The sequence below is a fragment of the Varroa jacobsoni genome, unplaced genomic scaffold (genome assembly GCF_002532875.2).
Source record: "Varroa jacobsoni isolate VJ856 unplaced genomic scaffold, vjacob_1.0 scaffold_973, whole genome shotgun sequence".
Classification (NCBI taxonomy): Eukaryota; Metazoa; Arthropoda; class Arachnida; order Mesostigmata; family Varroidae; genus Varroa; species Varroa jacobsoni.
The window spans coordinates 1-9,956 of NW_019213875.1; the positions used below are offsets into that span (position 1 = coordinate 1).

Genomic DNA, 9,956 nt, shown 5'->3' on the forward strand with positions numbered 1-9,956 from the left:
ATCTATTTTTTTGAAGGCTTGTATCATATAATAGTAATATTTATGCTCAATACCACAATGACCAGGAAGGGAGGTTGAAGATCGTTAGTTTCCAGCAGCAAACTTCTACGATATGTTTAACACATTAGGGGCACACGATCTCTCCTGTTTGACTTGTCTGTTCTAGTCTTCATTTAATTTTTTTTTCTGAGCGCCGCGCATAATCTACATATTGTCATCTGTTTTTAGGCAGACAATTCCATTCTAATAAACGCCTTTACGCTTTTGATTTTCTTGTTTCTTACACAATTGCCCTTAAAGAACGATCCGTTAGACAATACGTGCGCCATATTTTCATCATGCTAGCTAGGTAACCAGAACTCGACTACCACTATTATTGGATGTATACCAAACGCAAAAACATGAATACAATATATTTAGGAATGTAGTGCATATAATCATCTTAGAAAGGTATAATTACTTAAATCTCGAAAAAAAAAAAACTATATAATATTGAAGGAATTCTCAGTGGATGAGATAAGCACGGTATTTGAACCACAGATGAACATGGGACATTGGAATACAATGGCACATTTGCTAGATGGGAATAGGGATGATCGAAGTATATTTATCGCTAATGCGCATATACAGGCTTGAGAGATGAAGATAATTTCCATATAAATACAGACTAGTTTCACTCAAACATTTAAATATTAAAAGGGCAAGGCCATAATAACATGGGCCGACGCGCTACAAATGTGGGTTAAAAGCTAAAAAATGTTTATTACTCGACTGTACGTGATAAACGGTGTGGTACTTTGGAGCATGCACTCCTCTGGCCTATAACCAACGCAATACATACAGAGGAGACAAGTTGAGTAAAATATATTTTAGTGCTTATTAATAATATAAGGAAAGATTATAATATTAATGAGGAGGATACCAAACGATACCAGAAGATACCACATATTACCTAGCATAATATCGAAATGATTAAACAGTAATAATATTATTATAACAACTTTACAAAAACGTAATAACAAATATAAGTTGAAATAGTTCCAAGATTGTCGTGTTCAGTCTGCATTTGGTGGCGTCAAATTTTTGATAATCTTTGCCTACTTACTGTGCTAGTCATATTTATGTTATTGCAATTGAACGCCGCTGTCACGGAAAACTGGAGAACTATTTGAGTATTTGATTGTGTAGAGAAATATACACAGCCACATATTATAAAGCAACAGGTATGGATAATGGCTGCGGAGGTGGCACACGCTCGATGAATGATTCTGAAGTTACTAAATTTTTAGAAATTAATATGAAATGAAAAAAAAAAAAAGTTATTTTTAGCATACGATGTCAAAGAGCGATGCTAGAATCAAATACAATACGATCATATAGTAATGAAACGAAATAATATTTCTTCGAACTTATCGCACGCAAACGAGGCGTGGAAGAAAATTCATACGAAAAATTCCCCACTCAAGGAAGAAAGGGTTTTTTAAGCGAAAAACGTGGAACTTCGTTGACCTTTAAGACAAGTTTTTACTCAAAATAATCATAATGACAACAATAAGTAAAATTATTTATTATCACTAGTAATAGTTGAAATGGCGGCCAACACACACCAAAAGGAAAATAAGTCATGCCACCTTGTCAGGATCAGTAAGATCCGTACTCTTTAATGATCAATGTATATATACACGATATCAATCATTATATTTAAAAGACGATGACTATACTGATAATATGAGTAATAAAAATAATGTAAAACATGTCATAACTATCGTCATAATTACATAGATTATAACTACATTTGCATTAATTAACAAGAGCTGTGACATATGTACGAACCAAATAAATGATGTACATTTAAATAGAAAAACAAAGCGAGTTTTTATTTTTACTAAATGAAACTGAAGCTTCTACTCAGTCTTGTTGCTAAGCAAGGTAAAGGCACGCAACTGTTTTTGTGCATTTGCTGGTAACTGCGGTACGAAACAGCATCGGAAACCGAGACAAGTTCCCTCTAAAGGTGGACTGGTTAGGCCAATATCTGCAACAGAGACATGAATTTATACGGTTACAAAGTGACCTGAGAGTCAGTTCAAGCATCCATCAAGAGAAACTATTAGACGAATTGATATTCTTTATATTCTGACTCACCAACTGCGATAAAAAGTTAGTTAAGTTAAGTTAAACAACTTCTAGTACGAATATTACAGAAACAGCCTTTTCTGTTTTACTATTAACAAGTTAGTTTATAATTTGCAAATTCAGAGACGAAGGCAAATTTTATTTCAGAAGCAAACTATTTCGAAGGACCCTTTCTACAGCGAGCTTCGAATATGAAGTCATAAATGACTGAACGATACGTCAAAGAAGGCCTATTAAATAGCTCGCTGGGTTTCGCGCTATCCGTTAATGGCCAGCCGCGGTTAATCTCTTCTGTGGTTCATTTCTGTGAGGTGGAGCTGTCATGTACTGTTTAGGATGATATATGTGTCAAGGCTATTATGCAATGCCATATTAGCTACAGATGATAACACGATCATGACTAGAAAGCTGTGCAAACGGTTTAGATACGTTATTACCACACCAATGGCTCACATATCGGATTCTAGTATTGAACCTAGCTACTGCTTTTAGATAACGTTTTTCCTAACGAAACTTGTCTTTTTACTTACAAATAATTTCGTCTGAATTCTCCCGGGCTCATATCACAAACCGAATACGAATGTCTCTAACTAAACGGCACCATGAACGTTGTAGAGACCGGTGGGAATCCTGTGAGTTGCAGTTGCTCTTGGGGCTGACGGTATCTTTTCTAGAAAAGAGTGTACCACTTTTAGGCTTCGTGTACCAAACACGATATAATTATATTATGCATCCTATAAAATAACATATTTTTACTGGTAATGTAATTGTAAAATAGAGTTCGAGCCAGTAAGTTAGTGAAATTACAGTCTCATGAGACGCGGTAGATGTAAACTGTGTTTATAGTACCGTTCCGCTAGAGCATGATCATATGTGTATATGTACAATTTTGTCAAACACGCTTCGCTGGGTTACGGCTTCGTGATAATTTAACTCATATAAGGAAGTCCAAATCGCTTAAAAACACACGCTACCTATCCTTTATTATATGTCCTAATAATTGAATTTAGTTATCAGCTAATCTTTTCGAGTTAGTATATCGTATATATATATATATATATATATCGTATATAACCGTTAAAGTTAAACCAATACAATTTTGTACTTGTTCAGGGGTAATCGGGGACACTATCGGTAAACGCGATCCCGCATGCAAGCCGGCAATAGTAATAGCGATATAATAGTAATAATAATAGCAGTTTTCTTAGATGGAGGCGTTAAGTTTACGAAATTACAGAACAATTTCACTAAATGAAGTTATTTCGCATCTGAAGTATAACGATATTGAAGCACACAGCTGGTATCGAGCTATTTAACTTGGTCGGTAATGCAATTTGTAGAAGTTACTATAGAAAACATCGATGAATAATATTCACTTGCCGATTGTCTCATTCTAAAATGAGACCAGTTCGTCAAAGCGGGGGGTTCTCCTGCTGCTGGAATACATTTTAATTTTACCTACCGAGTCAATTTTGGTGTTGTAGTTTTCCACAGAAAACTTTTTCCTAACGCCTAGATCTCAGAGGAAGCAACGCTTAAAAGTGTTTATCTTAAATCTAACATTGTTTACATAATTAGACCATTACAACGGCTACAGGTAACTGGTTTAATTTAACACTTTACACATTGCGTTCGCGTGTGTTCAGCAATACTAATCTTATAAATTCAGAAGGAATAAAAAAATATCCTTACTTTTCTGTCTAAGACCAACCAGAAACGTATTGAATCTTATTTCATTGAGCTTCTATTTGTTTCATCGAACGCTCAATGCCGTTGAACACGGTTTAGTGGGTCACGAGCTAAATTGACGTAAGAAGTGCCTGGCGAAACATATATTCTGTTATTGTGTATTATATAGACAGCATCGAAATAACAGAAATAACAGTTCTTGGCAAGCCGAGCCACGTTAGAAAGGGGACGATTACTTCACCATTTTACTTTTACTTATATAACTAATTAAATGTGATAACAAAATATAGTAAGATGCACCTTTCCGATAAAAAATTATTCAAGATGGGTAAATAAATAAGATCTTGCTTCATATTCTATTGAGCTTCTGTTTACTTTGCAAGCTTTATTATTATATTTGCAAGTAACAGTGAAACGAATTGACTGAACCACGACTGTACCAGCGATTGACATAAATCATCGTTGAAAACTACACCCGGAGCAAATAATTTGTGGTCGAGTGGTAAGCTTTTGCTTTGTGCTTTCAGGCTTGTGATCTTCGCTTAGGCCAGTCTCACTAGCTACAATATACAGGTCAGACCACTTATGGTAGTTTTAATTTACTCAGTTTACTTAATTTTCTGTAACGGCTAGTTTTTCCTAAGACCGTTGGCCGTTGTGGGGTGCTGTACCCAAAGCGTCACTTATTATTGACAAGGCTGCATTTATGTCGAATTTGTTTTGAATATGACGCGGATTAGTAGACAATGCTTATTATAATGTTTCATATAAGCACAGTTGTACATAATGTGCTGGTTAACGCACCAATATCCGCTCTCTCGGCGCGAAGGGAGAAATAGCATACTTAATGTGACACTGTTTTAAGCGCGCGATACTTCGTTTTTTTTCTGTTCAGGTGAATGAAGAGTGAAAAGGTTCAGGTAATTTATATACTGTGTTTGCGTAATAAATGCTACTTATCTATATTACACCTGGAGGCAAACCAGGCTATCTTCAAACTCCCAGAAGGCAATTTGAAGCAGATTTGCAGGGATATGATTTAGATATTATAAAATTGTTTAGAATAATAGATACATCTTGATTATGGATCAGTGACATAATTAGGATCCACCTAATATGACATAAAATGACATAAACCGCAAATCAATAATTAAAATTAAAGTTAGTTGTTCTATCGGCCAGACCGATTGCCAACTCTACGGACTACTATAATATATACATAAAAGTGTTCAAATCTGTTAGCCTTAAACCTTTTTATAGTCCCGACTTATTTTGTTAACAAGATCATATGGTCATAGAATGCTGCTCTGACAAACTTATTCTCTCTTCACGTAATCATTTATTGCGAGGCCATAATCCTGAAAGAGCCATTTATCTACACATGAATAGATACCGATATGATACTATCTAATATGGGCCCAGGACTATGTAGGGCGATCTATAATACTAACAATTTTGGAGTACGAACGATATAAAGGTGGGCACGCTTTCTAATGCAATATATTGTATAATATCTTGTGGTTAGTTTGCGACTTCGATTGATCTCATTCTCTTTTGGGGGCATAGAAAACAATGTCTAATTCCATAAAAGCAGCTTTTGAATTAGTTGTTTACAGATCCTATATGGTACATGGTGACATTATTTCAATACATAATATTCTATTTGTTGTTCGGACGTTTTGACTCAAGAATAGCATAAAATATTTAGAGATAGATAACCAGCTTCGTTAATTGAGTTTTATTCAATTACTTTATGTCCGACTGACTAGCCTATGCACCCGACGAGTGCTTTTCGATATGTCGAGGGTTTTACACAGAGACTTCCAAGCTCAAAATCAAATCAACCATCTATAAATTTGTCTCTCGCTCCTCCAAGTGGTATTTCCTCCCTCAAATGGCCTGATGTTGCGCATATTATATATCTTATAGGAAATAGCAGGTTTCGACCTGCTTTAAGATGCTGTAGGAGAAATATACAAGCTAAAAGTGACCCATATGGTTTTTGAAGTATGCCCAAAAGCTTCCAAGCGTAGACTATTTCAACAAGCAGGTTTGCTAATTTTTCTACGTATGTATAACCTCTCAGAGTATCCAGTTTCTGATTATCTCCTCTAACTAGCGTGTTTTTATGGCAAAAAATTTATGCGTACGTTTCTGTGTGACCGTACCATATCTGGGCGTGGAATACAGCACAACGTCAGTACCATAACACCACCTACAACGAAGGCGAATCTGTACTGTATTGTTTTCCATAATATTTATATTGTGTAATATAGTATATAAATTTAGCTTCATGGCTTCAATTAAGGGAGTACCAAGCATGCAGACAGATTATAAACACTTGTGGTTAAGTTATTCGTGTACAAATTACCGAGATAAATCACCCCCTGTAGAGCTCTATCTTATTTTAACAGTATACCTAGATTATCGCATTGTGTAATATTTGCAGTGGGTCGTACGGTCATATGCGACCTTTTCGATCGCGAGGCACAAGTTTTGGAATAAATATGACAGGACTTCAACCCAGTCAACTGCTGGTGTTTTGAAATTAGTTCTTTGATAGCGACGTCTTTAGCCAGCCCGGCCGATCATGAAGTTATTAAGTGAAAAATTCCAGGAACGAATTATTTTTTCTAACTTCTATTTCTAGATATGTAAAGGAATGGTGAAGTTGATTTTTCTTCATGTTCATAAATGCATGAAGATGAAGCTCACCTGTAGCGCACCCGGCTGCCGGAGCAAACGCCATCTGCAAAGCTTAATTGATTCTTAATTTACGGATTCGGCACGTTTCAGTGGCAATCAAAGAAACCTCGGGACTGTTTTCGGGCTATGACTATTTATTAGTGTACCGCTTGTGCAAGTGCCCCTCTAGCTGCCTTCGGCGATGTTTATTTCCTGAAAGGTTTGCTAATAGGAAAGCATACATTGATTTGCTGAAGGCCAAAGATCCGAACCACAGAAACACTATTGGGCGCTAAGTTTAAAGCTTGTCGTTAAATCGATAACTTAAAAACATAATTTCTCTATCATACATTAAATATAAAAACCGTTCTATGTTCTTACAATATACTTCGTATTTACTTAGCCGTAATATACTGAGAGTAACGACTGTATTATTCTTCTGATACATATACCTCGATTATAGCGTATTCAATGGACGGGCCTTTAAGTGCACCAGAACTATTTGTGCTTGCAGGATCGCGTAGGGCTACCGGGAGAAACTTTCAACCATAGAGACCTCGGTTCCAGCCTAGCGGGGCACTTTTAAATTTACGAAATTCTATCGAGGAAGCGATTATTCGGTACTAATAATGACAGTGATACGAGACATGAACTTTGCAATTATACATAACATTTATCATAAGTATACATACCATTGGTCTATAATTCTTGAGCAAATTGCGTTGTTTTTATGCTCGCTTCGGTTTTTGAGCCGCCCGTAATGCATCGAAAAGGCACTAAAAGCCGGTTAATAAAATAAACACAATACTGGTCAATAACAATAATGTAATAAGGAAGCCCTTAGTGCCTAAGCAGAGAACACACTGAGAGCCAATATGAGAAGACGAAACAGGACTTTTCTTTTAAAGTAAAGAAACTTACTCTAGAATTAACCTGGTCAAACCAGCTGAAGAAAATATTAAGATTAACGCATTCAGAAAAATATGCTATGAGGCAACGAATACAAAACTAAGGTTAAGGCTAGTTAACCCACAACGACTGAAAGAATAAGATTACTTGTTACAGTGCAGCCAAATGGAAACGCGCCTTCTTTCGACCAACCGTTACAAGGTTTAACAAAAAATGCTAAATTCAAATTTTTATTATGATGAAAGATTATAGTCTGTGGAGTACCTGAGCCTAATTACAAAAGATGATATAGCAGAGGACTTAAATGACTGGAAAATTTAGAGTAGATGATCTGATTGGTCCACGGTAAAGACATAGCATCACTCTCGTAAATAACGATCGGTAGACGCTTGAAACACGGCTAATCGCTTCATAAATTCCGATTGAAAAATGGTTGTTGTGTCCGACTTCATAGTAATTCAGTACTATCTCCTGCTGCGCCTCTAATGTCAAGGGTCGGGACATGACATCCAAATGGTTGCTGAAACGAGCAGATTAATGAGAACAAGTACCGCAAACGCAAAGCCTTGAAATAAGTTGCGAGGGTATGTGAAGACCCGAGGAAATGTTACAATTACACAGACACGTATACTGCTAGCTTTCCCACATGCCCTGCGTACAGAAAACAACTTAGAAGTCTCGGATCAGCGGTCAGTCCGAAGCACTTCAAGCTCAACGAACATTATCTTGAATACAGTTCCGCGTGAATATAGTCACCACAGAAAAGAGGTTAGACACGGAAAGACAAATAATAAAGCCCGGCTCACCAGAGACTCGCAGAACTGTTTAGCTTTTCTAGATTTTTAAAAGATCTGAAAGACTGACGGTCAAAAACTTTAGTATAAATTATGCTTAACAAAATAGAAATTTTCCAGACAAGCAATGACAGAAGCAGAAAGTAAAAGGATCTTGTGGACAAGAACAACTAGACGAGAGTTAAATGTCTACCTTTTTGAGTGAACCCAATAGTACCGTAGCCAAACGTGTTATGATATATTGACTTAGCACAGCGATACGGACACGGCTATCTGGGTGTGCACAAGAAATGTACTTAGAACTAATAATAAAAGAAGCAGAGGCTAAGGTGTAAGAGGACGACTTATGAAGTGATTAGAATGATCAACCTCGTTGGGTTGAATGAACAAGCTCAATATGGGGAAGAGCTCGTCCGAAAAGGGGCTAACTTTAGCAGGCTGACTTCGGCACCACTTTTTACCAGTAAGCTCAGCCGCCAACACTGAACCCGACACGCAATTTTCAATCCTACTTGATAAACAAGTTAAATTGATCAGACCTTTTTTTAGCTTGTTCATATGTACCATGCTGATGTAGTTGGAGTTCCGGCGTCGCTGTAAACTATAAATAAAAGTTGAGTCGAGTGATTTCTCAGTGCGGAGAAATAACTTTTAGGCTTTTCATCGAGCCATATAAAGCCATCATTAATAGATAAAATGCTTTTCTAGTGACATAATTCCATTATACAAAATATGTCTTCATTTGAATAATTATGACCGCTTGCGTCTAGTGAATAGTAGATGCGAAGCTTACATTATGAATTATAGTCAAAGCACAATTAAATAAAGGTCAAAAAAGCAATTCTATATTCTATACTAACCTATTTAATATCAGCTGATCGACTGATCTGTCCAATTAACATTTATGGTTTCCAATACAACGTACGCAGATTTCAGTTATGCTGAACACCTGAATTGTGATACTAGTGGTCTATGACGTTTGTTACTCTCGGCAGGGGCCCATGATTTGACCCACCGGTGCGACAAGAACGCGTATTGCGGACATAGCTAAACAGGGGATTCAGTGAGCCAGTAAACATGCCTGATTTCTTTACTGCTAACAACTCCTAAGCCAGAGACAGGAGCAAAATTTTCCCTTCATAGCACGCTGTCTTCGAACACAGAGATATATGTAGATTTATATTTGTGTACGTACATCCTTCAGATAAATTTAATTAATAGGCATGAAAGCTATCGCTCGCGGATATGATATTCACCTTTGTTTAAGCGGTTACCTCGGGGGCGCCTGAGATACTTCCCTAGTGGTGCTGAAAGATATCTGTTGGTCTCCGTTTGCCTGACTGGGTTCACTAGCATTCAGCATAAAGCCTTTTTTTAGTGCTAACTTCGTCTGCGTTATTAACAGTTTGGAATTATGAATATAAGCGAATATATCTAGTCGAGATGACTTCTGCAACATTTGGAACCATGGACGTAGTCGTAAGCCCATTAGTATTACTGGTAGTAGGTTGAGAGGCACACGGTATTTATAAACATGCTAAGGTTGCACGAACAGCAACACGAAGGGCGCAGTGTTTGTAGCTGTAGTAGTGATTTGCCAGAGACAGACACTTCATTTAGGCCCAATCCTAGTTTTATCGGGTTCTGCATCAGTCGGGTTTCTGATTATCGAAATGGCTGATTAGATTTCATTTTACCTCTCTGTAGCTTTGACGGAATGAACATTCATATCTTCGAGGCATT

The 9,956-nt window shown here is 36.9% G+C and overlaps 1 long non-coding RNA gene across 1 annotated transcript; it reads right to left on the reverse strand.

Moving 5' to 3' along the window:
* Positions 1-1,850: 1,850 nt before the first annotated feature.
* On the reverse strand, positions 1,851-9,220 carry LOC111265423 (uncharacterized). Its single transcript, XR_015313070.1, has 3 exons — positions 9,074-9,220; positions 2,667-2,806; positions 1,851-2,035 (listed from the first exon to the last, which is right to left on the reverse strand). It is a non-coding gene; the product is annotated as an uncharacterized LOC111265423 (long non-coding RNA).
* Positions 9,221-9,956: the final 736 nt, after the last annotated feature.